Source organism: Amphibalanus amphitrite, unplaced genomic scaffold (genome assembly GCF_019059575.1).
Source record: "Amphibalanus amphitrite isolate SeventyFive unplaced genomic scaffold, NRLGWU_Aamphi_draft 000038F_arrow, whole genome shotgun sequence".
Classification (NCBI taxonomy): domain Eukaryota; kingdom Metazoa; phylum Arthropoda; class Thecostraca; order Balanomorpha; family Balanidae; genus Amphibalanus; species Amphibalanus amphitrite.
The window spans coordinates 376,386-403,013 of NW_024881534.1; the positions used below are offsets into that span (position 1 = coordinate 376,386).

Here is a 26,628-nt window from a genome sequence, read left to right on the forward strand (position 1 = left end):
GAGGGGGGGGGGGGGGGTAGTGTGGTGCTCGCCGCAGCACATGGTACACAAGAAGACGCCAGGAGAGTGGAGAGCCACAGACGACTACAGAGCAATGAACGCCAAGACCTAGCCGGATCGGTACCCACTGCCACACCGCAGCGCGCTGGGCAACCGTAATGTCAGCGAAAAGATTCTGCTTTGTATATATGACACGCATGCGTATAGGGCCATGGTCGCTCTTCTGTGTGCCAAGAACCGTCTGGCACACATGATCGCCCGCTTAGTGCGGATGCAGCTGCAGCTGACGTGAGCTGCCGTAATCGGGCAGGCGGGAAAGGGCCCGAACCGCTTGAATCGAAAACTTTTGAAGGTGTTGTGAGCCGTTCGCAGTCACTCGGTTGATGTTACCATTGTGTTACCATTGCGATGTTGGCTGATTGTGATGTTGATTTATCTGGTGCTGTGCTGCTGTGCTGCTGTGGTAGTGTGATACATGTCAACATGTGACTGCCGGGCTCGTGTCATGGGTCGCGCTGTTGTGTGATTGTGGCCTATCGGCAATTCCGTGCTCTACTCTTTGGCTGTATGGATCATGTGATTTGCCATTGCTTGTGTCTGCCCCGTGCTTGCCGATGCTAACCTTTCGCTGCCGTTCGCTCTTCTACTGCTACCACGAAATAAAATACTGAAATCTGGTCTCTATCTCCAAGATTCAATGCCTGAAACACGTTGTCACGGGTCGGCAGCGTGGGTCGTGAATAGGTATTGTGCGCAAATAATTGGGTGTCTGTATCCGGTGCACTCCTTGTTTAATAATGACTACGTTAAGGTAAAATAGTAAGAAAAGAAGAGTTTCATCACTTAAAAATCACCTCGCAGCATGAGAGAACAGATGCATTGGCAGATTTTCCGTTTGCCTGCCTTGGACCGAGCGCCGAGGCTGATTCCGTAGGGGCGGCGGCGGGCGCCGCCGCGGCTGGAACTCGCTAACGATTATCTTGCCGCTAGATGGCAGGGCGCCACTGGTGTCGCAGAGAACAATAGGATTGCGGGGTGACGCCGATCCATTACTAGCTGATCCATGGCACAACACACTTCCCTGGTGAGGAGACTCATCTGTCCCTGCTCATCAAAAAGGTCATCAGCAGGTGAACGCGCATAAGGCACTACGACTTTGCCAAGGTTCAGACAAAGTTTTACTGGCTTCCTGCTGTCGAAAATTCGTACGCGACTTCAGCCGACGAGATGGCCCCCTAACAGAGCTGATAAAAAACCAAACGGGAAAAAGAGCAACACCGGGCCTTCGAGGTCCTCAAGCAGGCCCTCATCTTGAGCCGGTGTTGGCCGCACCAAACTTCACGCACCCGTTCTTCCTGATGACGGACGGTAGTCAGCCGGACCAGGAGCAGTGCTCAGCCGCAAATAACATCACCATCGACCAACATCCGATGCAATATTGTCTGCAACGGATAACTATTATTTTCTTCACTTTTCAACTTTCACCTTCTCTCATTTCTTCTCTTTCCTCTCTCCTTCACTACACGAAGAAATGTCCATCAGCTACTGCTTCCCTCAGTTACAGTTGCATCAGTTAGGTACTCTCAACCCAGTGCAAAGGCTAGAACCACGACGATCTTGCTCAGCGTTCCCGTTTGAAAGATACATAATGACTAAAAATCGAGCTTACTCATGATACCACTTACGTTCCACAACAGATCGTCGACAGCATACCGCACAGTGCACATGGTTCGCCGCTGGGTCAGTGGTCCCGCTACCCAGGAACGGTACCTGGCAAAGAAGTAGCTATGATACCCTGAAGCGGATTGTGGCGTCCGATCAGACGAAGGAGTGGTTGGTTTGCAGCATCGCCGGGTTAGATTGGGAGAGAGGAGTTGGAGCTGCTGTCTGCTGGAATGGGAATGCGCCTAGCCTTGGAGGTGGATTCGTTTGAGCGCGCCATTGTTCGAGGAAAAGTAGTGTGCAAGGAAAGGTACGGCCAAAGCCACAAGCGCAACAGTTATACGGTGAGGTGAATACCAAGTCCGGCAACGGCGCGATCGATAGCATTCTGTTCGTACCCGGAAACGGAATGCTACAGGCATACCTGATTGTAAAAATACGCGATGTGTCCCCGCCTTTCTACAACGGGGGAATGGCACACAAAGTCACGGTTCGTCTGCGACTACCAGCATGCTTTCTCGACGCGGGAGTGGCAAGAAAGAATCGCCAACTTATGGGGATGAATGGCCTTGCAGCGCCCTCGTGTTCCGGCAGACGTGCTGCGATTCGTGGGGTCGACTGAAACGCCACTGTTGGCCATAGCCAAGTGGCTACCAGGGGTTCCCACAGTAACGAGTCACATAGACACTGAACAGGCTAGTCTGGCACCGGCTGAGAAGCATGGAGTGTGCTGGTCTGCCGGCACACTCGTATATCCGGCCAGACTTTCACCATGGCGTCGAGAAGATAAAAACCTGCCATGATTTTTTAGACTCGTCCCTTTTTACCTTTAACCGCGTCCATGTTGATGTACGCAATACGCATCCCCAAGTAAATTTTCTTATACGCCAACACTTTTCCGAGTCCTTCACGCTTAGTTCATGACGTAATGCTTCCATTTCTCACCGAACCAATTTTGTTTCCGAGCCGAGAGTCCGGCGCGACGGCCACTACCGCCGAACGTGGTTGGCAGTGGCGCTGGTGAGTCAAGGCGTCGGTCTCAGCTTCACGCTCAGTGTACCACCGCTTCAGCGCCGCTCACAATAGTGCGGAACTTGCGACATACGAGACCAGCGTCCTCCTAGCGGCCTCGCTAAGTAGCTCGGCGCTCGGATCTCAGGTGAAGCACAAGTAAGGAATTCATTCAAGTTTCCCCACAGCATGGTGCAAAACTCATGCTGTGGGAGTTACACAAACCCGTCGTCGGCGAACAAAACGGGCACGGGTTAATGCCAACGATTTGTACGCCGTAAAGGGACCCAGCAAAGCTCCTGACGGAGCCTGCCCCATTGGGGGGACCACCGGCCCACGGGTGCCACCGCCGCCGGCCTTAGGACTTCTGGGAAATGCTGGCCCGCCACCGGTGAGTACATTCGATAACAATTGAACGTAAATGTTAAAGTATATCATTATGTGTGATATTTGCATGCGTATTGCGCAACGTTTCTGCATTTATGTTCAGAAATGACAATTATTTATGGAAATAACCAACAAATTGTTGGATCTGCGTTGTGTACCGCATATTGTTATACTTTATGCAACCCGGTGCTAGGTCGTTCAACCACCTTAATTTCAATATTTTGGCTTTACGACAATTACATGACAATTGCGAATATTTTAGCTGGCACTTGCTCACCGTTTCTCTTACGTCGCTGGCTGGTGGACTAGCCAAGGAGTACGCCGCCAGCAACGGCGATGATCTTACCACCATCAACGAGAGCCACCGGGCATACGAGCCTCTCCACTTTGTGCTCCTTTTCCCTTACGAACAGACGGATGGCACCCAGACCTCCACCAGCAGCCGTCCCGCGCGGCGATTCACCGCACTGCAGTACGGTGTGCACCGTCTACAGACAAACGCGCTCCGCGGACGACAGCTTGCTGCTGCGGGCCGGCCGCCTCCTCTTGGAATACTGCCGTGCCGCCCTCGGGACGCAGCGGCTTGTATTCCTAGCCATGAACCGGCGTCTGATGCAGGCTGAGCTTTATCAGCACCTGGTGGACGCCATGGCTGGCGACAGAGAGGACGCCACAGCCGCCACCAAAGTGGCGCTGCACAGACAGATGCTCGATGTGTAACTTGTGATACAAATGCAAACACGTTTCCATCTAGTGGTGAGGTACGCTTGGAAGGGCGCAGCGTCGGGTCACCCCAGCTATCCATCTAGTAGTGGGGTACGCTTGGAGGGGCGCAGCGTCGGGTCACCCCGGCTATCCATCTAGTGGTGGGGTACCCTTGGAGCGGCGCAGCGTCGGGTCACCCCGGCTATCGATCTAGTGGTGGGGTACGCTTGGAGGGGCGCAGCGTCGGGTCACCCCGGCCATGGAGTAAATAATACTGGAGTGGACAGCTGGCGATTCAGCTCACCAACTGCAGAAGGAAGGATCTAGAAGGAAAGAGTGTCGAGTATCTAAGCCAGAATGTGAGGATCTGTAGTAAGCACTTTGAAGATTCTCAGCGGCGTCCTGGAAGTAACCGCCTGAGGAGGAATGCTGTGCCAACCCTGTTTGATGTGCCGAACCCACCCAAGAGGATGGACATCAAGAGACCGCTGACGGCACGCCCTGAGCCTCAGCCAAAGAGGCAGAAACCAGGTGAGTTGCCCATTTTATGTATAGTTCCATATTCCATAAAGACAAATATATCATGGGAAATGTTACAGTGAGAGCAGATATTTTTAATGGCTGAGCACTGTTTTGAGAGACATGTAACAAATAAAAGGTCAGCTTGGGTCATTCAATGATATTTTTTTTCAAAATTCACTCTGGACTAACTTGGATTTTTTGTCATACCTGATGCATGATAATGTGATTGTGTGATTGTGTGCACTGTGCAACTGTGAATACCACCGGCCGCCCAGCCTGGCCGGTTGCCGGCCCGCTGGGCGGCGCATGCGCTGTGACCCGTCTGCGGGCGCCGGGCGGCGCGCGGCGGCCCGCGCGGAGTGGAGTGTGGGTGAGTGAGCTGGTGACCGGTCGCTAATACAGGTGAACGGGAGCACTGCCTTTATCCAACAATAAATAGGATCAGATGAGGCACTAAATTTCTGATAGATCCTTCTGATCAAACTCTGGATGCGCCAACAAACTTGGTCTATTGGTTGAGATTAAACAACAGTGTTCCTTTTTTTGCCATTTGTTTGTCCTGCTCTAACAAAAGTGTAGGGGAGAGCGGGGTGAGTTGTATCATGGACAGGTAGTATCAGAGCGATTTTTGCGAAAACTATCCGTCAGATGGCAGGCTTGTCGCGACTATTTGAGACGCCACGCCGCGCGCCACCTTTCCGTGTTTTGACGTGAACAGGAGCGGACGTGTTTTCAGGTGAGTCCCAATAATGTGTTTTGATGGGTCCGTTGTAAGAAATGCGTTCTTTAGGAAATATATGTTTTTGACTTGAATATGTTGAAAGCTTTCTATTGTTTTACCATTATGCGTGAGTGTCAACATTGCTCTTAATCACAACATAATTCGTTTCGAGCAATGAAACATGGCGGATAGCGTTTCGCAGACCTTTTCTTGAAATGGCCCGCATGGACATGTTGTATCAGGGAGTGGTGGGAATAGTTGTATCAGTGATACAACTTATCCCACTAGTGATACAACTTATCTCAGGTTAAAACATTTTCCATTTCCGGTTTATACTTACATTAGACGGGTCGAAAATGGACTTAAAACAAGGTTGCAAATTGCGATAGATATATCGATAAGTTTTTATAGATAGTTAAGTCTTAGACGCTGCCTATACCTACCTAATTAAATTATATGTCCTGCCATGAAGGTGGATGCTTCCTTTCCCATACCTGCTACATTGCATGATTAAATCGAGACATCCAGGCATTTTAATGGCACGTGCACTGTACCACACTTTTCAAAGTTTAATGCAGTGCTTTAATATTGCCAGCCGTGTGGTTCAAGGGGTGTGGTTAAACGCGTTGAACCACACGGCTGCTGACGTCACTATCAATTATAGTTGTGAGCTTTTTGGCAGGTATGGGAAACACCTTCCAGCCCTAAGGCCGGGAATTCAATAAATGTCACCTCGCTTTTTTAGCGAAAAGCACCTCGGGCCTAACGGCCCTCGGAGTTTTCGCTAAAAAACCTCGGTGACATTTATTGAATCATCCCGGCCCCGGGCAGGAATATATTTTAACCTACGTACTTGCCTATCATTCATATTATTCACGTGACCGTCACTTGCTTCATCCTGTAATCCTAATTCCTGAACGCTTTTTCCAGCTCACGAATGCCATGGGTCGGAGCTACGTCCGAAAGACAGATAGACGGCAGAACAGCCCGGAAGATGTTTTGGAGAGGGCGGCAACCCTAGTCGTTCAAAAAGGGCTGTCAATTAGAGGTGTCGCGAAAAATTTTGGCGTTAACTATCAGACCCTGAACCGTTTCGTCCGCATGAAAAAAGAGGGACGTTTAGGACAGCGCATGGGGTACCAGAACTGCGGAACAAGGGTGTTCACAGATGAGCAAGAATCCATCCTTGAAGGGTATCTGAAGGAGGCTGCCGAAATATTTTTCGGACTGACACCAAAGGATGTGCGCGTCCTGGCCTATGACTGTGCCAAAAAATATGGGATCACTGTGCCTCAATCATGGGAGGACAACAAGATGGCGGGTGTGGAGTGGTTTCGGTCATTTCGTAAGCGCCGAAACCTGGCCGTGAGAACCCCTGAAGCTACTAGCATCGGCCCCCGGTCAACAGACATGGTAGCCCAAATCTAGTCGGATATGAAAATTCTTCTAAATCCATAGACTTTAATGTAAAATTGACTATATTTGAGAGGGTTTTATGAAGACACATGACCAGATACAGAAAAAAAGCGAGATGCTATCTTGTAGATTAAATCGTCTACGATCTGCGACTTTTGAAGTGTTTTTCAATCTGAGGTACGGAAATCGTGTTCCCAAGAGACTGAAAGTAGCCATGCTTTACATTAGACCCAATGGCAAAAATTCGGAATCTGACGAAATTGGCCATTTTTACGTCTGATTTATGAAAATTCTAGACAGGATATATAAAAACCCGAGATGCTATCAGGTGGGAAATTTCATTGTCTATTACCGCTTTTTGAAGTGTTTTTCGATCTGAGACCGGTAAATCGTGTTCCCAAGAGACTGAAAGTAGCCCTGTTCTACAGCAAGACAATGGCAGAATTCTAATATTTGATGGAAGATATCTTAGGTGATAATAACCTTACTACTAATTGCAATGCTTCATTGGAAAGCTCAACACTGGCACTATCATCGGTCTTCGCATTGCTATTTCACAGAACAACAAGAAATAACGTTTTGAAGCCTTTGAATATTGACTTACTTTTCATCGACGGGCTCGATCCCCATCACCACCAACAATTTTCCGGGAAGTCAGGATTTTGCAGATATTTAAGCAGAATTGCAGAGCTGTGTTAATACTACGGCACTTAAAATACACATTTTAAGAAAAATGTTTTTTATTAGCATGAGTTAGGTCTCAGAAACAGCAACATGTCGATGTAATGAGGAAAAATAAGTGCAAATGATCGCGCAAGAGAGTATCCTTAGCTCCCTAGCAACCACCTAGCAACGTAAGGCAAAATAGTAAACAACTCCTGTTGATATCAGGTACTCAGCCTTGGAAGCACACTAGACGGTCACCATACTGGGCTTCATACTGAATTTTGCATACCAGAATGGGTGTTTCCAACTAAAATTATTTTTTCGCGAAATTTATCTTTGTTGCCCTACTATTTTTCGTAAAACCGAGATATAAAAACTTCATGATATCAAAAATAATATTGTGATAATGAAAACCGCCATATAAAACAAGATAATTGCTGAGATCATGCCTACTAAACTTGGTCCTACCCCCTAATTCAATATACCCTGACTAGCATGGGAAGAGCAAGCGGCTTCAACAGGCACAACGTAAACGAGTTTTTTGCAAAGCTCACGGAAGTTGTGGACCGCTACCAGTTCAGCAAAGAGGACATTTGGAATGTGGACGAAACGGGAGTCACCACGGTGCAAAAGCCACCACAGGTTGTCACCGCTAGAGGTTCGAGCCAGGTGGGGTCTCTGACCTCTGCGGAGCGCGGTGAGCTGGTGACCGTTTGTGCAGCGGTGAGTGCCTGCGGAAATACAGTACCGCCCATGCTAATATTTCCGCGGGTACGATACCAGCCTCACTTCGTGAGAGACGGTCCTCCAGGATGCATCGGCTCCGCGTACCCATCTGGCTGGATGACGAAGGAAAACTTCAAAATCTTCCTCGTCCACTTCGTGAAGCACACGCGATGCTCAAAAGAGAGGCCGGTGCTTCTTCTTCTCGACAACCATGAAAGTCACCTTGGCGTAGAGGCTGTGACCTACGCTAAGGAAAACGGCGTGGTCTTGCTGTCATTCCCGCCCCACTGCTCGCACAAACTGCAGCCTCTCGACAGATCAGTGTACGGTCCACTGAAACGATACCTTGGATGCGCACAGGCGAACTGGCTTCGCAACAACAGAGGGCGCACAATGACTATCCACGACATCCCCGGCGTACTCCGCGACGCCTGGGCAAGTGCCAGCACACAGGCCAACATCACGAGCGGGTTCCGCGTGTCGGGCATAGTTCCGCTTAACCCTGAAGTCTTCTGTGAAGCAGACTTCTGCCCGTCACAAGTAACAGATCGTCCAAGAGACGCTGGAGAGGACGGTGCAAGAGCAACTGGCACTCCTCAGCACGTGTCGGACCCGAGCAGCGCTCCTCAGCGCGCGCCGGACCCGAGCAGCGCTCCTCAGTGCGCGCCCGGCCCGAGCAGCGCTCCTCAGTGCGCGCCTGGCCCGAGCAGCGCTCCTCAGCGCGCGCCGGACCCGAGCAGCGCTCCTCAGTGCGCGCCTGGCCCGAGCAGCGCTCCTCAGTGCGCGCCTGGCCCGAGCAGCGCTCCTCAGTGCGCGCCGGGCCCGAGCAGCGCTCCTCAGCGCGCGCCGGACCCGAGCAGCGCTCCTCAGTGCGCGCCTGGCCCGAGCAGCGCTCCTCAGTGCGCGCCGGGCCCGAGCAGCGCTCCTCAGCGCGCGCCGGACCCGAGCAGCGCTCCTCAGTGCGCGCCCGGCCGGAGCAGCGCTCCTCAGCGCGCGCCGGACCCGAGCAGCGCTCCTCAGTGCGCGCCGGGCCCGAGCAGCGCTCCTCAGCGCGCGCCGGACCCGAGCAGCGCTCCTCAGTGCGCGCCCGGCCGGAGCAGCGCTCCTCAGCGCGCGCCGGACCCGAGCAGCGCTCCTCAGTGCGCGCCTGGCCCGAGCAGCGCTCCTCAGTGCGCGCCTGGCCCGAGCAGCGCTCCTCAGTGCGCGCCGGGCCCGAGCAGCGCTCCTCAGCGCGCGCCGGACCCGAGCAGCGCTCCTCAGTGCGCGCCGGGCCCGAGCAGCGCTCCTCAGTGCGCGCCCGGCCCGAGCAGCGCTCCTCAGTGCGCGCCGGGCCCGAGCAGCGCTCCTCAGTGCGCGCCGGACCCGAGCAGCGCTCTCCTGGAAGTGACTGACTGTGAGGACGCTTCGCACCACTTGACTGCCAGTAGTGCAGACGAAACGTTTTCTCCGAAGGCAGTTCGACCCATCCTTAGTGGTCATCTTCCTGCGAGGAAATCGCAGCGAGGGAGAAAGAAGAGGAGTTCGATGGTGTTGACGGACTCGCCAGTAAAGCGAATGCTCGAAGAAGAACAAGCAAAGAAGAAGCCCAAGACCGGGAAGGCAAATTCGAAGGAATCAGGAGCCAAGAAGAGGACGGTAAAAGCCCAAGGAAAGAAGACTAAGAAGCGAGTGAATAAGTCAGCGTCGAGGTGCGAGGCGTATGATTCCGATGCAGAGGAGACGTTCTGCCTCGTGTGCGTTGAGCCGTATTCCAATAGCAGACCAGGAGAACAGTGGATACGGTGTTCGGCATGTGAACGCTGGGCACATGAAGCTTGCATCAATTCCGATGGTGCCGGTCTCTTTGTGTGCCAGAACTGTGATTCTGACGACTCGGATTTCGCGTACTAGTTTGACACATGAGTTGACTGCAGAGTTCGCAGTGTTGGCTTAATGTTCAGAGTTCGCAGTGTTGGCTTAATGTTAGCAGACTACTCTGCCTTGTTCCTTTCACAAAATGGTTTGTCATCGAGAGAATGATGCGAAATACACGGTCTCATGGGAAGGGACGCCTTTAATATTTATTATATAAACACGGACGACGGACAAACAGATTTCGACATGTGTTTATATTGCAGAAATGATATGATTTTCTTATGGGTCGTGCGTACACTAAAGCGACATCAGGAAATGGCTGAGCTGATCTGCTGGCTGGAGCTGGGCTTTTTAATCAGGATACCTACTTGTATCATTCTTCGGACTGCGTAGAAGTGTAAGTAAGTCGCATTTTCTATCATAAAACATTGATACATCTTAACTCACCAGGCAGTACAACTTACCTCACTAGTGGGGCAAATGGTACCAGTTGTAGTGGTCCAATTTAAAGCGAGGTGTAGCCAAAATAAGAAACCGTAGCATGACGTGCGGTAGAATGCATGTAGAGAAAGGTTGTAGCTTTCCTTTGGTATATCAACGGTAACTTTATTCGTTAAATCTAGGGAGATATATGACCTGAAGTAAAAAGTGATACAACTCACCTCGTTCTCCCCTACTGTTTTTCCACAGAGCGGAAGCCAGAGGCGGATTGGAGTGGAGTGCAGTGGATGGATGCCGACCTCGCTGAAGCAGAGGAGAATGAGGAAGAGGACATCCTGACGTCCCCTTCAGTGCCCGGCAAGCTTACTGCTAAGAGGACCATCAACAAACTCAGGTGCAAAGTGAGACGCCTGACTGTGACTCAGAAGAAGTTGGTTGCAAAGCCTCCTCAACCCATCCAGCCTTCTATTAAATCCATCCTCGAAGTCGAGGCTACATCTGCCATCCTCCCAAAACCCATCCAGTCATTCATGGGACTCCAATTGAAGTTAGCATCAGTGCCTCCAAAAGCGAGGAGGTAAACTGATGATGAGCTGGCTCAAGCTATAGCCATTTATTACCAGGGTCCCCGAGCGTACAGTGAGCTGCGCAAGAGGTTTTTTCTCCCCAGCCCGAGGGCTTTGCGCAGGCGCCTGGAACTGGTTCAACTGAACCCAGGAATGCACCCTATGATCATGGCTCTACTCAAAGAAAAGTGCAGGGGAGCTGAACCGCATGAGCGCCAGATGGTTATCTCATTTGATGAGATGCAGGTGCGACCCAGACTCACCTACCTCCCAGCGCAAGACTGTTTTGAGGGGTTCGAGGACCTGGGGGAGCTGGGTCGGACTGAGAGACCAGCGGACCATGCCCTGGTCTTCATGGCCCGAGGACTGACTGCCAAATGGAAGCAGCCGATTGGCTATTTCCTGAGCTGCGGTCCAACACCAGCCCGTGTCCTCCAAGTCCTACTGCACTCACCTGTGCGGCAGCTCCGTGAGGCCGGGTTTGTTGTCACAGCATCAGTCTGCGACATGGGCACACCCAACCAGGACCTTTACCGGAAACTAGGCGTGACGGCAGACTGCCCAACGTTCCTGGTTGATGACGTTCCTGTCACTGCACTACACGATATACCACACCTCATCAAGTGTGTCAGAAATGGTCTGCTGAAACATGGTGTAGCTGTGGACGGTCAGGAGCTGTCCTGGAGACACATCACAGCCTTCTACGAGGAAGACAAGGACCGCCCTATCAGAACTGCCCCTAAGCTGACCAAAGCTCATCTGCAGCCTGACGCTTTCAAGAAGATGAAAGTGAAGCTGGCTACTCAGATCTTCAGCCGTTCAACTGCAGCGGGCATGCTGTTGTACTCATCTCTTGGTAGGTATTAGATGGATATTGTGGGCAGTGGGTGTGCTAATTTTAAGTGTTTTGACCCTTTGCCACGTTATGTTAAGATATATTATCAAACATTAGAATAATAACTGTGGATACATACTACATAGATACAATATCAGTGACCACAGACCAGCTGCTGTGTATGCTATGTGAATCACCAATCACCACTGCTTGGATCACTCATTGGGAGGTCGACTTTTTTTATTAACTGTTGATATTGCTGTCCACAAACGCATTTGATTTTTCTGTTCTGAGTCTTACTTATGTGTCGAACCTGTCACAAATGCATATATGCTATGTAGCTTACATTCTACTATTTTGACAGGTATCCTGCCAGCTGACGTCATCCCGACCGCCATCGCCCTGGATCGTCTGAACAACACCTTCGATGTACTGAACAGCTGCACCCCGCAGAGCCCCAATCCCATGAAGAGGGCTCTGTCGGTGGAGAATGAGGAGCAGCTACTCGGTCTGCTGCGCGAGACACGAGCATGGATCTCGCGTTGGAGGGTGGGAAACGACGTGAAGGTCGACTTCGTTCACGGCCTTAAGCTCACCATCACGGCGGTCATCCAAATCTGGACGGCGTGGAGGGGCGACCCGCTGACATTCATGATGACGCGCCGGCTGAACCAGGATGGCCTGGAGAATCTGTTCGGCGTCGTGCGCATGTGTCATGGGCCTCTACTCCATGCCCCGGGTTCTCTACTCCATGCCCCGGCTATCCATCTAGTGGTGGGGTAAGCTTAGTGGTGGGGTGCGCTTGGAGGGGCGCAGTGTCGGGTCACCCCGGCTATCCATCTGGTGGTGGAGTACGCTTGGAAGTGTGGAGAAGGAAATCATGCCTCCCACTCCCGATGGAGGCCCCAAAATGTCTGACCCTATTTTTTGTATCTGTCTGGGTGTCTGGGGCGCATAGCGACACGGGACCGCCGGCTCAGTCGATCGAGAGATCGTTAAATCTGAGCAAAGTGAGAAGCAAAGAGAAATAAAAACCGGTCTTTTGCTAGTCATTGGCTCATTAGTCCAGTTTTTATTTCTCTTTGCTTCTCACTTCGCTCAGATTTAACGATCTCTCGATCTACTGAGCCGGCGGTCCCGTGTCGCTATGCGCCCCAGACACCCAGACAGATACAAAAAATAGGGTCAGACATTTGGGGCCTCCATCGGGAGTGGGAGGCATGATTTACTTCTCCACAGAAGGGCGCGGCGTCGGGTCAACCCGGCTATCCATCTAGTGGTGGGGTACGCTTGGAAAGGCGCAGCGTCGGGTCATCCCGGCCTGCGTCGCGCCCACCACAGCCCACAAGGATTCCACGTGGGTTTCCGAGATATCCCGCTGTAGATCCGGACTGGCAGCAGAAGCTAATACTCTGAGGACGATATGTGATACGGCCACATATTGATAAGATTTTTGTTTGACGAACATGGGGTGTTATGTGAAAAGAAGCAATATGTTGAGAAAAGCATAAAGGTGGCAGCCGGTACTGGCGACGGTCCAAGAGCGGCGGACGGTGGCGACGGACCCGAGCTGGGCGCCTCAGACTCCTCGAAGTCGGGGAGGGTGCAGGGGGAAGGCTTTGGGCACTTCCACTCGGGAGGCCGGGTGACGTCGTCCACGACATACTCGTTCAGCGAAAGGAACTTTGAAATGCCGACATTGGCGCGGATTTTTCTCGATCCCCCCTCTCCCCCAGGAAGGCGGACCGGCTGAGCTGGAGTATCAGCGTCCTGGGCAGCTGGCTTATTTTGGTGGTGACGCGGCACTCGTCATGGCGGCAGTGCGGACAGAGCAGCTCGCGCCGATCAGGCCGCATGCACAGCCGCAGTGCATCCTACAGCGTGGGCGCCTCTGTGCCCTGGCTGCGCGGCACGCTGGCAAACCAGCTTATGTTCTCTTGCCGTTTCAGCACCGTTCCATGACACTTGGTGCACCTGTAGCTCTCGACGGTATGGTACTGAAAGTTGTCTCACGCAGGGTTGTCGGTCGTCCGCTGCGCAGCACCGTCAGTTTGGCGACGGCGCGCAGCGTGCGACACTGGCCGCTGCTCTCCCGGGCCCGAGATCAGGGAGACCATCTCACTGAGGAACGGTCGCAGGCCCAGCAGCGACTGCAGGGTGGCGTTCTGATAGTAGGAGTTTCCGTTGTTGGGTAGGCCAATATACAGAGGGTCTTTGCCGTCCATGTCGGAGTCGAGCGGCCGGATCGGGATCAGCTGCAGGCTCTTGCCGCCCTCACTGGACTTGCACAGCGACGACGGCGGCCGCATCTGCTGACTGGCGGCGAACCGCGAGTCGCCGGCATCGGCCAAGTCACCGTAGAACCGGCGCGAGCCGGCGCCGGCCGCCTGCAGCCGCTCCGTGTTCTCCTTGTCGGCGCGATCCGGGCAGCTGGGCGCCCACTCAACCGATCGCAACGGTCGCGGACGATTGGCCTCGGGCGGATGCGGCGAGACGCCCCCTCGCCCCCTGCAAGGCCCACCCCCTTTTTTTAGTTGTAAGGTAATGACAGTAAAATGATTTTAACATTATTTAATCATTGCATAAACAGGGAAAAGCAAGACCGTCTCTGCTACTTATTGTCAAAACTACGCTCATTAAAAAAATAATAACAGCAAAAGGAAATATGTCATCCAGATTGCCAAGGGGAAGCCTTGGCTGTTTGACATTTCATGCTAATTTATGTACGGACCAGTTGTATGTCTTTTCAAACGTGCCGTTTGTGCCGGGTGGCAATATATATTGCGCATAGATTGTGTTTTATGTTATTTTGCTTTACGACTTTTTACGAATGACAATGCAGATGCCAGAACTGTTCATGACTGATCAAATATTTGAGCAATAAAGAAGGAACACATGTGATATGAAGGTAAGGTACGAACGAGGTCTTCAACATTTCATGCTAATTTATGCGGAAACAAACGGTTATCAGGGCAATGAAGGTGTGAACCAGGCCGAGCCGGGGTCGGGTAAGTTGCCTGAACATGCATGTGTGGCGTAGTTTAGAGATGGCAGCGGGGCGGTGACTTTGTGGCGCAGGCCCGACCGCGGGCGTAGGAACCGCGGCGTCCCCGGTTTGTGGCGCGGCCCCGAAGGTCAGGGGCGTGGCCCTGCGCGGCCGGCGCTGGGTCGCGGTGGAGCGGGAGGCGGGCAGTGCGTTGGACGCGGTGACCGGAGACGGACCCAGTAAAGGAGCGTGCAAGTTTGAGGACTGTTGGCAAGCGGGGGCGACAACACAACACATGCTTGCCGTAGCTTGAATGAGTATTGTGGGGCTTTAGCGGAAAAGGTGTGGGATGGGAGCCCCTTGCATGAGCTCATGCTCAGAGAATAAAATGTGACACGGCCACATATTAGTAACATGTTTGCTTGGCGGATATGGCACAGCATACGAAAGTGTGGAAGGATATGTAATAAAAGCATCAAGCAATGCATAACAAAACTAGGCACAAAAACAAGTTTTGTGCTGATCAAAATACGCTTTTTCGGAGGAGTTCCATCTGGTCGTCCACGACTCCTGCCGCTGGGAACAAGGGTCCAGCACAACGAGCGCAGGGGCGAGCCAGCTCCGCCGGCTGGGGACGTGGAGCTCCTGAATAAGCAACTCCGATTCCAAACGCATCGCCAGTACGCCAAGTAAAAGCTGGTAAATAAATGCTATTTTATGATCTGACAGGTGACTGCGAGGCACTTGCCAGCCTTCGTCACCAACGCGTTGGGCGCCCCAGACAAGGGGGCGGGAGGGTAAAGCTAATCCTGGACCTGTCGCAGCCCGCCAGCAGCAACGTGAACGACGGTATAGACACGGAGCAGTTCCGGCTGTCCCAGACTGCAATAGACGAGGCTCACCGACTTATATTTGCCATGGGCGGCCAGGGTAGGCTGCTCGCCAAGGTACGCATCCAGTCAGGATTTAAAATGATGATACCGGTAAAACCCGACCAGTGGCGTCTACTAGGATTCCAGCGGCAGGGCAGCTATTGTTCTCAGACCGCTTCGAGCTTCGGCAGTCGGAGCCTTTTGGTGGTGCTTGTTAAGTTAAACATGCTTTCATTTTCAGATGGGGAAAAACAAGTGCCAGAAAACTTGGAGACGCCTCAAGGCGTTAGAGGCCAAAGTCGCTCACCTAAGAGCACAGGTGGATGGTGAAGGGAAACCAAGAGAAGAGAAGTGAGGTACTCCCCGGGGTCGTGCCATCTCGTCCCCGGGGACTCCATCGCCCGAGACTCGAAGATGGCCGTGGGTGCTCCCGACACCGTGCTGAGCTTCACCACTGGAGGAAGCACGTTTCGCGCCCTGGCTAGGTCTGTCGAAGACCACGAACTCAAAAGAGCAGCATCACATTGAGCTCCTGAAGAAGGCTCACCGCTGGCTTGGGTAGTGGGTTGTAGGCGACGGCAGTGTCAATATTGATTCGGTGAGGGGCCTTCAGCAGACAATATGTGTAATTCTTGCTCTCCGGAACCTGATGCACACATGACATATCTGTGCACGCGCCGCCTCTACCAGGACCCTCTCGAGAACTTGTTTGGGGTTATTCGGCAAAAACGTGAGGATACGGACCACCCTGGCCCGACGCAGTTCCACCTCGCGCAAAGGCATGTGACGCTTTATAGTCGGGTTGTAGCGAACTGTGAGCCCAATTAGGACAGCTCGATATTAGTTCTTCGTAATTTTATGGGTTATAGCGCCAATGTGAACAGCGGCTCTCCTTGCTTCAAGAATAGGCGGCCACCTCCAGAAACTATTCTTGACGTGGATGTGGATAGCATGATGCAAAACGTGTTACCATGCATGGCGAGCTACATCATGCATGACAAAAAGCTCAAGTGTCCATATTGTAAAAAATGACCAAGAACGTGCAACTGGATCTAGATGCATCAGACTGTCTGACAAATCGAACACTGCGAAGGATGTATCGGATGTTGGCAGCCTACACTGCCCCAGTGACCTGCTTCTGTCTAGCATCACAGCGTGCTGTGACCTTCAATGTGCATGCAAAATCCATGTTCCTTGAAACCGGGATTTGCGTGCGTCTGACCCACTGCCTGCTGGCGAGCCGCGAGGCACAGCCCTCTTTAGAAAGCACGTGCCACAAGGATGTGGTGCCCGTCCTTACGAGGACCTTTGGGCGGATGAAAATGCACCGTCTATGCGCGCTATTAGAGACTGGCAACAAGAACGAGCCAGCGAGGCCATCCCGTAAACTCCTTAAGGTTCAACATCGCTGAAGGAAAGGATGGTGCGTTAGAAGATGTTGTGAATGTGCTGAATTTGTTGCTAGTTGCGCATGTCACTCAGTAACTATATAGTATGCTTTTATTGGTGAGTGTTTTGGCAGGCCTTCGAACTCGAACTATCCACTGATTGAAAACAAGCAAGATGTAAAAAAGAAAACTCCCTTCTGCTCCACAGGGCAATGCTCAGTTTTCTCTTTATTGTTATTAACCATATGGACAGCACGTTTAAAGACCTTTTAAAACACTGATCTATCAATTAAGCCCCAGAAAACAGAGCAGTCCCTCTCCAAAGAGGGCTCGTCAGGTGAATCCGGGAATAAGAAGACGGTGCGCGATTTTGCGGTCCTCCTTCGAGCCCTACCAGCAGCTATTAAGTCATACAGCACAGCAGCAACGACCTTGATCTGGTGTAATACAATTCACAGCACGAGCACAGGGGGCGACACCCTAGGGCGATCCAGCTCCGCCGGCTGGGGACGTGGAGCTCCTCAATAAGCAACTCCGCTTCCAAACGTATCGCCAGTGCACCAAGTACACACTGGTAAATAAATACTTATGAATGTTGGTAACGATACGCCAGGTGACTGAAGGACCACTGCAAGCCTCTGTCACCAACGCACTGAGCGCCCCAGACAAGGGGGTGGAAGCGTAGGGCTATTCCTGGACCTTTCGCAGCCCGCCAGCAGCAGCGTGAACGATGGTATAGACGAGGAACAGTTCCGGGTGTCCCAGACTGCAATAGACGAGGCTTTCCAGCTTACATTTGCCATGGGCGGCGGGGCGCACTGCTCGCCAACGTACACATCCTGTCAGCATTTAATCTAAAACCGGTACAGCCCGACCAGTGGCGTCTGCTACGGTTCCAGTGGTAGGCCGGCTATTATTCCCAGACCACCTCGAGCTTCGGCAGTCGGAGCCTATTGGTGGTGCTTGTTAAGTTCAAACATGCTCTCATTTTCAGGTGGCGAAAAACAAGTGCCAGAAAACTTTAAGACGCCTCAAGGCGTTAGAGGCCGAAGTCGCTAACCTAAGAGCACAAGTGGGTGGTGCTCCGGAGCTGTCGGCTCCGGAGCAAGCCAAGAAAAGCGAGGTGAGATACGCCCCGGGGTCGTACCATCTCGTCCTCGGAGACTCCATCGCCCGAGACTCGAAGATGGCCGTGGATGCTCCCGACACCGTGCTGAGCCTCACCACTGGAAGAAGCACGTTTCGCGCCCTGGCTCGGTCCGTCGAAGACCACGAACTCAAAAGAGCAGCATCACACTAAGCTACTAAAGAAGGCCCACGGACAGTGGGTTGTAGGCGATGGCAATGCCAATATTGATTCGGTGAGGGGCCTTCAGCAGACAATGTGTGGAGTTTTTGCTCTCCGAAACCTGTTCAAGGATGCGAGCATGACGTATCTGTGCACGCACCGCCTCAACCAGGACCCTCTTGAGAACTTGTTTGGGGTTATTCGGCAAAAACGTGTGAATACAGACAAACCTGACCCGACGCAGTTCCACCACGCGCAAAGGCAGGTGACGCTGTATAGTCGGATTCATGACTTTGACCCAGTGTCCTGGAATTTGTCGATTTGGGTGGGAAACAACATCCAAATGATGACAATTTCCCACTCTTGTTTCAAATCTTCGAGAGCGATTTTCCACTCCCAACCTAAAAAAACGAGGAGTATCGGCGTGCATGGTCATAAACATAATATTGATGCATGTAATACAAGCTACATTCTACCACATGTGTGTGGTGATCCATGCTATCAATACGTTTTCCCTTCATTCTTACCACTTCCATCTGTTTTTAGCTTAACCTGACCGGCAATTTGCCACTCTCATCTCCCTGGTAATTGATTACTTTACCCCTCCGACACCCAAACCAAAATATAATTCTGGGACACTGCAGTTTGACCAGCGTCAGTCACAGGTTTTTTGATAAGCGATTCAGCTACATTCTGTACGTTTTTGACATCGTACAGCAATATAAATTGAACCATGGTAAAGACAATGATAAATGAACTGAGAGCATTCTGATCTTTGTTAGGCGTCCTCGTGGGTCGGCCCAAAGTGTATGGAAACAACGATCGGTCCGCGAGGACATCGAAAACAAAAATCGGTTCGATGCTCGAATCGATTTCGGTGCTGGTGGTTAGTGGGCGGTAATCACTTCGTTCATTCAAGCCCATGGCACATCTAGAATACCTAAAAGTATATAATGTATTACATCAAGAAACCGATTACGACCTCAAATCCTACGTTTATTGAAATCGGTATTCCGTGTTTTCTCTAGTAATTAGTCGCAAATCACGACCACCGCACTCTGCTTTTGTTCCTCCTTTCTAAATACATATCACAAGTGTACATATGTTAAAAACGTAACATAATCACGTTAGTAATATTAGGTGCTAGTAACAACCAATTAGTTAACCATCGATCGATTTCGGCTGGTGCTTATTAGTTATTATCCAGCCTATCAAAAGTATCCATTGATTTAGTGAACTCATGTCAATTTCAATAGCACCTTAATATTGCGCACCACGCCGCTAATGTCTCAAATTGTATGTGGGATATTTAACCTCACCCCTCCACAAGCATCTCCGCTTCCAAACGTATCGCCAGTGCGCCATGTGAATACTGGTAAATAAATGACGAATGAAGTGTCGACATTTGTAGGCCTTAACAGGTCGAAAATGGGCGCGGACAGCGGGCATGTTGAACGTTTGTGGGGACGGCGGCGCGCGGCAGGACCCGAGTGCGCAAAAAGGACCATGCGAGAAGGGGTCATTCGGCCGCAGACGCTGATATGGGGCGGGCACGTGCTGACTGTAGTGACTTCGTGAAATGGTATCCACATCGCTGCCCCTGACTCTCAGTCGCGCGGCCTTTTGCAGGTTTTCGGGCGCTGCGCACATCGGCAGACCGCTTGCCAACCAGCTGGGATTGGGCCACCTTCGACATGCTCCGGCAGTGAACGTGCTCGCGCAGACGGCCCTCGCCCCAGCCACGGCCCGGGCGTCTGCCGGCACATGCCTAACTTCGCCCACGCCCCGGGCGATATTGGCTTTCTTCCGGTTTCGTCCAGCTGGGAGGTCGACTTCATCGGATACTGTTTTACAGCTGGGAGTGGGGGATACGTCGGCCATCATCGGATACGGGACCTGGCGGATGGGACTCTCGTCGCATCAGTCGCGCTTTGTATGTACACCCGACCGGATCGAACACCGGACTCGGTGTGTCAGCTGAGGATGTCGGCCGCGTGATTCCGCTGACACGGGACATGACTTCCGGTGGCGTGGTTGGGGGTGTCCAGTGTTCACTGCTGTTGGACACCGGCAGTAGTAGTAGTAGTTTGCATCAGACCGCCGCGCTCTAAGCTTCGGCAGTCGGAGTTCACCTCGCATTTTAATGTGAGATTATTTACCTCGCAATTTGTTGTGCATTGAACGCGCCGCTGGGCGCGCCTCTGCCGGGTCCCGCCGCACGCTCTGGGCGCGCCTCTGTGGGCGTGTCGCCATGGGCCGTATATTGGGCTGTGGGCGTGTCGCCACTATCGCCGTCTTATTTAAGTCCCCGCCTCAGGCCAGGGCACCAGCTCATAAACCTGGCAGTTCGGGGCAACACCTGGGCCCGGGAAGGGGACCTCCTGGATGAACATCTCCAGGAATGGAAAAGGGAGGCGTGCCAGCAGGGTCTGTCCCTGGGAAAGATTTTTCTTTGGTTGGGGGGCAACGACGCCTACGGACGTCCCAACGAAGGGCCTAGAGCCCTTTGCCCGCAAACGGTGGAAAGGGTGCTAGCCCGGCACTCCTCCTACTCGGACAGGGTAATTATGGCGGGGCCCACGCCGCGGCTCTGGTGCGACGACGGCCTCCAGTACGAGGAGACGGTGGCATTCACGGCAAACAACGTCCTCCGGAGCCTGGCTGCGGCCTACAAGATGGAGTTCGTCCCCTACCTTGGGCGGGCGCTTACCGCGATGGTGAAGAAGAGGCACGTCATCAAAGGCAGCATCGCCCGGCACTGGTTTTCGCGGGATGGCGTCCATCTGAGTAGGAGGGGCTACGAGAAACTCCTGAAGAAGCTGGGGTCTCTCTTCGACTGAAGTGCGTCTTCTGAAGACGCCGGCGAAGTTGGAAAATGGTGTTCGAGTTTGTAAATAAGTCGCGCGTACGTGGTGGCGCCGTGATGCGCTGTATTTTTGGTTCCATACTGTACGTAAAGTGTCCGCGCGGGCGTCGCGGGTAGACCTCAACTTGGTCGATAGCCGACATGCTCGATTGGTCGATCCGCAGCGCCACGCGTGAAGGGGGTGCGAAAAATTGAGGGGGGGATATGTGAAATAATTTATCTCGCGATTTGTTGTGCATTGAACGCGTCGCTGGGCGTGCCTCTGTCGGATCCCGCCGCACGCTCTGGGCGCGCCTCTGTGGGCGCGTCGCCCTGGGCCGCGGTCACGGGTCGGACCGGGCGGCGGCCGCCGGCCGAGGTCAGTGTGGTAAGGGAGCGGGGACCGAACGGGGGTGTAGGAGAACGGCAATATACCACCAGAACGGACTACCGATTTTCAACCTAACAATGACATTGCCGACTGTCTAGTAGCATTGTATCAGTAACGCGCGAAAGCCGCAGCAATTCGAAACTATCTTGAAACCCAAAAGGAAGGGGTTAGGTACTTTGTTGGGGATTCAGACCTTTTGAAAACTGGCGCGTAAAAAGAAATACGACAGATCCGTAGTGATGCCGGAAGCATATTCAGTATATGACATGTATGTTGAAGTTCAGTTGGAGATGAATGAGTGTGATCGCGAGGTGGTTATAGGGTAAAAAGATAGGATCGTAGACCATAAGATATCGACACATCCATCGATAGATGTATAATTTATTGAAAGTACATCTATACGTACGGAGTTTTTCAGAATGCGCAATCTATGTCTTTTACGCATGTTTCCATCTATTGGTGGGGTACGCTTGGAAAACCCACAGGGATTCTACGTGGGCGTCAAAGACGTCCCGCTGTAGATCCGGACTAACAGCAGGAGCTCATGCTCTGAGAACCAGAGACGACATAGAGGAGAAATAAAGGCAGAGGTCACAGAGGCACTCCGCTGTCCCCCTTGACTACACTAAAGCGACGTTCCCTGGCCTTCCAGTGGTGTGACAGGCGACGATCAGCTGATCGACGGGGTCACAGTGTGTCCCAACGATTCGGTCGGGAATGCGGACGAGGTATCGAGGAGTGGAAAGGGGTCCAGTGACGCAGGAACAGGACCGCTAGTGAGAGGAACGCATTCACTGGCTGTGCCGGGTGACACTTGTGTAAGGGAAAACGTGTGATGGAACAGCACGGCAAAATGGAAAATCAAGCAAACCAAAACAACTTCTGGTTGAGGAACACCCTTGTGTCATGGATCTATGTAAAGGCAACGCACAGATGGTCGGAAAAGCACTCGATCGTGATGTTCCTTTGGCAGGCGCAGCTTCTCGACTGTGGTAGGAGGCAAACCTCCAGTGAAAGAAGAGGACACGTCAGCCTTCCAAGCCGTAACATTGTTGGGTTTTTCATCTCTTTATAAGAAGTGTTTACTAAGTGGCGTCACAATGACGAGATTTAAACCCTGATCACTGGCCCGTTTGAGGGGCGTCAACGCATTGGCTGCGCTTGCGTGGGGTCCGCCAACCAGCCGTACGTGCCGGCAGTGTGGCGGCCAACGCGGGTATCACCGTTGATGACACAGGCAGTGACTTTGTGCGGGCGGGTGTGCTGGCGCCGGGACGGCCGAGGGCCTGCTACCGGCTTTTTGCAGCTCCCTAGTGTGGCCGTTTATGACCTTTCGCTTCTCACGTCGCACATGCCGCGCCCGCCGGGTAAGATACCGTCGGTCAAAGGAGCCTGAAGATGACTATCCGTGGTGGCGCCGGATGGCGGATTCGCACGATGCGCACTTCGCGCGATCGCCAGGACACGTACCATCACGGTTCGGCGACGCCATATGGTTTGAGAGGACGTCGCTGCTCGTTGATTCAAGCGAGACTGCTCCACGGGCCCCTCCGTTGGGCGCGTCTTGGGCGTCGCTCGTTGGGTGGCAGGAGTCAACGGTATCCGAAATATAGCACCAAATGCGAACATCAGGATCGCAAGGAGAATGCTGGTGGTCATTAACATGAGAAAGTTTGTCCGAAGCTATGCCACAAGATGACATTTTTGATGTTCATGTTGCGTGGAAATGGAAACTCGCCTAAATAGTTGTGTAACGAAATTCGTTCCTACCCGTCCTCCACCTCCCTCTGTACCTACTTACTGCCCAGCCCCCTCGCCCACTTACAATATCCTTATATGGTCCTCACTCCTCACCTGTGACGCCTGTCCTTGCCCGCTTCTGATTGGTGCTATGATATGACGTACATCTGTATGTCTGACGTGTATATGTGACGTGTGGGACTCGGTGTGTGTGTCGTGAACTCGGCCGGTGCCGCGCGGTAGGGCACTTCGGTCTTTGAGTCGCAGCCGTGCACTTCTGTCTTTACTGCTCGGCGGACCAGTCTGTCTTCGGACCTTGGCAAAGTCAATTTGTTTGTTATCTTTTGTTTCTGTGGCCGTGAATTGAATACAGGCCCAACTTTGTATTTTACATTCTGTTTCTTGTTAGAATCGGTTGGTTGAACGGCAAGAACAACTACGGTCCTACAAATCTAGACTATCACAAACAAGAATTTGTTTATTAATACTTGTATTCTGCTACAAGTTGTGTTCCGCTAATTGATATCTTGCGTCATAGAGAAATACGTAATAGTTCATAAGAAACAGGGCTTTAATGTAGTGCTCTCTCCACTGCAGCGCGATGTGGATTTCATACACGAGCTTTACGTCGACTGGGTTTACGTCGACTTTACGTCGACTGACCAAGACGACGAAGAGCGCGAAGACAACCGAGAAGTTGGAGCCACCCCAACGAGGCCTGATTGTCATCGGCCGAAAGATAGCAGCGTGACTGAGCGTTGGCGTTACTAGTTACTACCAGAACAAACGCAGTGGGGACGCCTTGAAAAAGTAACTCGTCGTTATAAGTGTTGCCGTTGCAGGCCCGGTCTGACTACTACATCCCGTCAAATAATTCGCCTGTCCGCTCCGCGCGCTGGGCGACCTGTCGGCTGATGCCTGGGTGCCTCAGGCTGGGCGTTCACTTCCCACCGCGCTCCGTGGGGTGGGTGGACGGGCCTGGGCCTGTCTCGTGACCCGACTCCTGCCTTCCCACCGCGTCTGTCTCGCCTGTCTGCTCCGCGCGTTGGGCAGGCTGGCGGTTGGCGGGGCGGCCCTTTGGCCCGGCTGCCCCGCGGCATTTCTGAGGATGGTTCGGTGGTAGGTGGAGTGCGTTGGACTGTTGGAGGCCGGTCGGTTGAGTGTCCTCCGGCACGGCGGGTCGTGCTGGCGCTACATGAAGTTGCAAGTTGCACCTATCTCCGCTCTACGAGGACTACTGTCGGAAACCGCTACAATACACACGAAACGGACTGCGCGTCTAGCACGTGACTTCAGGGCCATCGAATGACGGGGCCGGGAGGTAACACTAAGTTCGGACTCGAAATCACTCTGCCTACATTTATTTTCGGCGAATAATGTGAACGAAATGTGTACAGCATACACTTCAATTCGCTCCGCTGAAAAGTTTTCAACGAGACAGTAGTGCGCAAAGGAAACATGCCAAAACGCTGACACTTGGTTGCAGAGCTAGCAACGATGACGATGTGCGAACATTGGTCGATTCCTGGCCAAGTGATAGGAACTGCCGAAAGCTTTCCAGCGTCACAGCCTCAGTGCCGTGCCAAACAGCGGTTTCAGCAGCGATGCCACGTATCTCCAGTGTGCAAATCCATCCATTGTATATACGCAATGCAATTAAAACTACGCAACTGTTGGAAAGCACCAATAATTGGCCAGCACCAATCACTGGTCATGAAAGGTAATAACAACAGAACGCAGGTCATCACATCTGAGCAACTGTTGCCAAGTTTCCAAGGTGAGCGTCCATGAGCAACGTATCAGGACATCTGGCACCATGCCAAACGACTTCGTCTTGAAAATAGACGATCAGGACTTTTCGGAGCTAATAGAGCCCCTTAACGTCGGTGACTCGTCGGATAACTATCCAACCGCCATCTTCCCAATCCCCATAGAGGTCCCAGCTGCCTCTAACACCCCGTACGCCAGTCTCAAAGACAGCATCACCCGACAGGTCGCCGATACGAAGGCAGACGATGTGTTCTGCAGGTACGCCCTCGAGAAACTCGACGTCAAGGTCGAGCTGGCCCATGATTACTACAACGTCCGCGCAGGGACTCTGAGGCTTTGGGAACCAGATTTTCGCCAAGTGGGGGGGGGGGGGGCGCCAACTCCGCATCGGAGGAAGTATTCGCTGTCCAGATCAAGGATCTGCTAGGAGTGGTCGCCCTGGCCTCCAGATGCCGATCACGTCCGGGCCCGGATAGAGGAGACTATCTGAGGGCCCTCTGGTCCCGGGGCATAACGCTCGTAGATCCAACACTGGTCAACGAAATCAGGATCCTCGAATACAGGCCCGAGACTGTGAGGTCTCTCGTCAAGAACGTGACCACGGCCACCCTGGCCCTCCTTTATTTTTCGACCCGGGGCACCACCCCGATGAGCTACCCGGACTGGTTTCAGTTCGGAGTGCTGGCGATCCAGGGGATCTCCAACAGCCTCCTGAGCCACTGGCTCAGAGTCGGGCAGCTCTTCAACATCGGGCCCTCTATCGTGGCTGCCACCGTCCCATTCCGAGAGATCATCGATCTGTGTCACAAAATTCTGGAAAAGGTCAAGGACCTGAGCGAAACCGGCCCCCCAGTTCACTGTTTCTCCAAACCCTTGGGAGGAACTTCACAGGCTTCTCGATCAGGGCCAGCCCCTTCACTGCGGCCCTCATGACCCTCATCCTGCTCTTCGCTACAGACAGCCGGACGTTGCTGTACCTGTACGCCGGAGCAGGAACAGACGTGGTCGTCGAGATGGCCAGGCGTTCCTACCTCTGAGACGACGGGGATTCCAGCAATACTGGGGCAGTTCTCGTCAGTGACAGTCGGGCAGGACACCTTCGCTCCCACAGTGAGGCCCGCTCGTCAGCTCGGAGGCCCTGACGCGATCGAGCATAAAATGGAGTCCACCTCAAAGTCAGAGCTAGTCAAGTACTTGCTCTGGCTTATGAGCAACTACCATGTGCTCTTGACGCACGGAGTTGAGCTGCCAGACGGCCGAACGGTGAGCGCGGAGACTTATCTCGTCTCCATCAGGGAGCTCCTCAAGCCGAACCCCAACGCCAGAGACTTCCCGAGTCGTCACTTGGGAGGATACTCACGCGCCGGTACCTCCCTGGCCAAGCACCGGACATGGGCGCTCCAAGACGAGACCTCGGACCGCCAACGCTGCGAGCTCAACCGCCCCCAGCCATCGAGGCACAACCTCCTCCCCCGCCTCCGGTGGACGACCCAAGGCCACCAGGCGATGTGCGACAAGAGGATCTGCTGGATCTCAACGGCTAGAGGACAGAAACAGGACATTCCAGCAGAGAACAGAAAAAAAAACACTGTTCATGAGTGTCAGAGCAGCGTGAGTTCGCAAGAAGTGTCTGCGGTAGATAAACGTCGCAAGTTGGTATGAAGCTGCGACATGGCTTCAAGGTGCATTCCACCATTCTTCCGACCGATAGGCAACTCATAAAAAAGGAAATATTCCACAGTCCTAAGACTCGAATTAAGCACCCACGTATGGATGCGAAGGTAAAATATTGTGAAAATATGTAGAAACTAACGAATTACCGCTACTATACACTAC

General features: G+C 52.8%; 1 protein-coding gene across 1 annotated transcript in view; it reads right to left on the bottom strand.

The window, feature by feature from the left end:
• The window catches only part of LOC122373732 (collagen alpha-1(I) chain-like), a 43,553-nt gene that overhangs the window by 11,381 nt on the left and 5,544 nt on the right, over positions 1–26,628 (bottom strand). The gene's annotated exons all lie outside the window — the stretch shown is intronic.